The sequence below is a fragment of the Arachis hypogaea genome, chromosome 3 (assembly GCF_003086295.3).
Source record: "Arachis hypogaea cultivar Tifrunner chromosome 3, arahy.Tifrunner.gnm2.J5K5, whole genome shotgun sequence".
Taxonomy (NCBI): Eukaryota; Viridiplantae; Streptophyta; class Magnoliopsida; order Fabales; family Fabaceae; genus Arachis; species Arachis hypogaea.
In genome coordinates this window covers 61,686,048-61,690,738 of record NC_092038.1, presented here as the reverse complement: position 1 = coordinate 61,690,738, position 4,691 = coordinate 61,686,048, and the positions used below count along the sequence as shown (strand labels likewise).

Genomic DNA, 4,691 nt, shown 5'->3' with positions numbered 1-4,691 from the left:
TACTCTCCACGTTAGAGCTCACGTTAATTAAGTTAACGTGACTCTTAACGTAGTAGAGAATGCCATCTTTCAACGTTAGTGACAAACGTGAGTGTCACTAACGTTGGCTCATCAATCCTCAACTCCACATTAACTCTCACGTTAGTGGTCTTAACATGACCACTAACGTAGGCAATGCTAGTTGATCCAATGTTAGTGACAAAGGTGAGTGTCACTAACGTTGGCATTGTTCTTCTCTTCCACGTTAGAGTTCACGTTAACTAAGTTAACATGACTCTTAACATGGCTCATGGCCAAGTTTTGGAACGTTAGTGGTGTTTACTTTTACCACTAACATTGGAGCAGAACGTTATTGGTGTTCACGTTTTCCCCTAACGTTGGAGTTCTCTTTTGTCTCCACGTTAACTACCACGTTAACTTAGTTAACGTGGCAAGTAACGTGAGCTATTGATGGCTTCGCAGGCATTATTGGTGATCACTTTTCTCATTAACGTTGCAAGCTATTTACCATTCCACATTAGTGTTCACGTTAACTAGATTATCGTGAGTACTAACGTGGTTCTTCCTTGCTTCCTTTGCCCTGAAATCAAGCAAATAAAGTGCATCAAAGCTCTAGCCAAAGTCATGAGATTATGCATCATCAATTTATCATGCAATTCTAGCAAAATCCTCATGAAATCATATGAAATTCACAATAGTTGCTTGAATCAAGGTGTAAGTGTATTTTCATCCAAAACTTGCCTTATTCACTAAGAAAATGCATGAAACTACCCTAAAACAGTAAAGAAAAGGTCAGTGAAACTGGCCTAGAACATGCATTTCAGCGGCTGCAGCCTCTTCGCTTGCTGCTAATTCTTCTTCTATTGATGCCTCAAGTTCTTCTTCAAGAGTTTCTTGTACCAAAGCCTCTACTGAGTCCAACCTCATGCATTCTCCCAATGAGTTGTGTGGGTAACTCATGGCCTTAAATACATTGAATGTCATTTTCTCCTCATGTAATCTAAGGACAAGTTCACCCTTTTGGACATCAATAATGGCTCCGGCAGTGGCCAAGAATGGCCTTCCCAGAATGATGGAAGTATTAGCTCCTTCCTCCATGTCTAATACTACGAAATCTGCTGGAAAGATGAAGTCTCCCACCTACACCAACAAGTCTTCTACTATCCCATGAGGAAACTTGAATGATCTGTCTACTAGTTGCAGGGCCATTCTTGCTGGTTTGGCCTCCTCAATATTCATTTTTTTCATCATTGCTAAAGACATTAGATTTATGCTGGCTCCTAGATCACATAGAGCCTTTTCCACTGTGATTTCCTCGATGATACAAGGGATTTGGAAACTCCCAGGATCCTTCAATTTCTGGGGCAATTTGTGTTGGATGATGGCACTACATTCTTTGGTGAGTACCACGGTCTCATTGTTCTTCCAGCTTCTCTTCTTGGTCATCAATTCCTTCAAGAACTTGGTGTAGAGTGGCATTTGCTCTATTGATTCAGCAAAGGGTATGTTTATTTGTAGTTTCTTGAAGATTTCCAAGAATCTTGAGAATTGGTTATCCTCTCCCCTCTTCTTTAATTGCAGCTGCTGGGGGTATGGAGCTTTTGAGAGGCATGGTTTGAGCGCTTCTCCTTCTTGATGTGACTTAGGGGTAGAGGTTCGAGCTTTCTTATGTCCCTTGTTTTCTTCATCCAATTTCTTCTCTGGTGGTTTCTTGTGGGTCTCCTTCAATTCCTTCCCACTTCTAAGGGTGATGGCTTGACATTCCTCCCTTGGCACTGAGTTAATAAGAATTAAATCTGTGTTTCCAGTTTCTTGATGGCAGCATCTTGATTCTGCATGTTGGATTGCACTTCTTCCCAGAAAGCTTTACTATCTTGAATTTTCTTGCATAGATCTTCAAGTAGAGCCTCAATTTTGAGAGCCTATCGTCTGTTAGTGATGGTGGGTTGAGATTAGGTGGTTGAGAAGGTTGGTTAGGTGGGTGTTGATAGGATCTTTGTGAGGTGTGTTGGTGAGTTACATTGTTGTTGGAATTGAGGTTGTGGTGTCTCTGATCTTGACCTTGGTCTTGTTGATTTCCCCACCCAAAGTTGGGGTGATTTCTCCATCCAAAGTTGTAAGTTTTGGAGTATGGATCATGGATTTGTCTAGGTGAGTTTCCAACATAGTTGGCTTGCTCCCAGTCACCTTCTTCTCCTATATTCACTCCTTCTTGAGCTGCTGATGAAGTGATGGCTGCTGCAACTTGGTTTTCCTCCACCTTCTTAGTAAGATCTGCTAGCTGTTTGGTGATCATCTTATTTTGAACTAGCAATGCATCCATGTGGTTCAGCTCCATTACTCCTCTAGTGTTACTTCTTTCGGAGGCATAGAAGTAGTCATTCTCAGCAACTGTTTCAATGACATCTATGGCTTCTTCAATGGTTTTCTTCTTGTTTAGAGAGCCTCCTGATGAATGATCTACGGCCTTCTTTGACTCAAAGGAAAAACCTTCATAGAAAATGTGAAGTTGAACCCATTCATTGAACATATCTGGTGGGCATCTTCTTGTTAAGTCCTTGAATCTCTCCCATGCTTCATAGAGAGTCTCACCATCTTGCTGCCTGAAAGTCTGCACCTCAGCTCTCAGCCTATTGATTTTTTGAGGAGGGTAGAATCTTGCCAAAAATTTGTTCACCACATCTTCCCAATTTGTTAAGCTCTCCTTTGGGAAGGATTCAAGCCATTGGGATGCCTTGTCCCTGAGTGAAAAAGGGAACAAGAGCAGCCTATAGACATCCGGGTGGACTCCATTAGACTTCACAGTGTCACAAATTCTCAGGAAGGTGGTTAGGTGTTGATTGGGGTCTTCTTGAGCACTTCCTCCAAATGAAGAATTATTCTGAACAAGGGTGATGAGCTGGGGTTTTAGTTCAAAGTTGTTGGCATGTATGGTGGGCTTCTGAATACTACTTCCACAGTTTCCTGGATTTGGATTGATGTAGGAGCCTAGAAATCTCCTTTCGTGCCCAGCACGGTTTGCATGGCCTTCTCTAGCATGGTTGTGAGTTTCTCCTTCATAATTGTTTTCCAAATTTTCTTCCATGTTGGGTTCAAAGTACTCTTCCTCTTCATCAGTACCAACAATTCCTTTCTCTCTTGCTTCCCTCCTTAGTCTCTAGAGGGTCCTTTCAGGTTCTGAATCGAAGGAAGTTGAAGCTCCCTCTCTTCTCCCTATCATACAACTAACAAAACACACAGCAAGAGATAAAATAAAGAGACTATCCTTGTTAGAGTAATTGTTAGTGTGAGTGATGCAAATTATCAAACAGTTAGTGGGTTAGTGAGCAGAATTGTAATTAACAAAAAAAAGAAAGAAAAACAAAGAGGGTGAAGGGGATGAGGAATAAACTAAACAAACTGAAGGTAATCGACCAAATCAAATAACAAATAAAGAAAAAGAAAAATGCTCAATCTAGTGATCTTCCAACTTAATCATTGTTGATTCAAAATCAATCCCCGGCAACGGTGCCATAAACTTGATGCATGAAAACTTGTCTCTCAACAAATTTCCCTTCGGCAAGTATACCGAATTGTCATCAAGTAAAAACTCACAATAGAGTGAGGTCGAATCCCACAAGGATTGATTGGTCAAGCAATTTTAATTGGAAGATTATGCTAGTTGAGCTAAATAGGATGTAGTTGAGAATTGCAGAAAATTAAATGGCAGGAAAGTAAATAGCAAAAAATAAAGTGCAGAATCTTAAATGGGGATTTGAGGCAATGAGCATGAAAATAAATGATAGAAAGTAAAGAGAATGGGTAAGATCAGAAATGGGAGGATTACAAATCACTATATCTGCCCAAACCCCAATTTGGTCCAACGTGAGAAAGCATTTCTAGCATGATCTCCTCATCCCTTCTCCAAGGCTTAGAGGAGATCCAATTATGGAGAGTTTCTTTCCCAAGATAACAATCCAATTAGATGACGATCGAATGCTTTCTAGTAAGATCAAGAGAAAAGAAAGAAGAAGAAGAATGAAAACTATAATTGATCCATCAAATTACAACTGAGCTCCCTAACCCAATGAAAGGGGTTTAGTTGTTCATAGCTCTAGAAATCAAAAAATGGTAGAAAAGAAGAATCCATGCTAAAAGTGCAGAAAAGTAAATATATAGAGGTAGTTCTCCAAAGTGCCAAGCTTCTCTATAGTTCAAAACTACTCCTATATGTACTACTCCTCTTGATCTTCTAGTGAGTTCTTCAAGTCTTGGATGTGGGCTCTGGATCTTGAGTTGAAGCAGTTCTAATCTTTAGTGGGCCCAGCTTGTAGAGAAGTATGAATTAGGCATGGGCGTTAGTGAGATTAACGTTAAGTGACATTGTGGGTTTGAGAACGTTAGTGGCAATCATATTTTCCACTAACGTTCCACCCTCAAATACCTCACGTTAACTCCAACGTTAGTGGCACTAACGTGACCACTAACGTTGCCTTATAAATCTTTGGTAATGTTATTGGGACTCACTTTTCCCAGTAACATTGGCTTATACCCCTTTCGCAAGCGTTATTGGGACTCACCTTTCCCAATAACGTTGCTATATGCCTTTTGTCCCTACGTTAGAGTTCACGTTAGTGTAACTAACGTGGCTCTTAACGTGGGTATGCTTCACCTTCGAGAGCATTAGTGACACTTACCTTTGTCACTAACGC

The 4,691-nt window shown here is 40.6% G+C and overlaps 1 non-coding gene across 1 annotated transcript; it reads left to right on the top strand.

Annotated features, from left to right (window-relative positions):
- Window positions 1–2,525: 2,525 nt before the first annotated feature.
- On the top strand, window positions 2,526–2,632 carry LOC112793244 (small nucleolar RNA R71). Its single transcript, XR_003197947.1, has one exon. It is a non-coding gene; the product is annotated as a small nucleolar RNA R71 (small nucleolar RNA).
- Window positions 2,633–4,691: the final 2,059 nt, after the last annotated feature.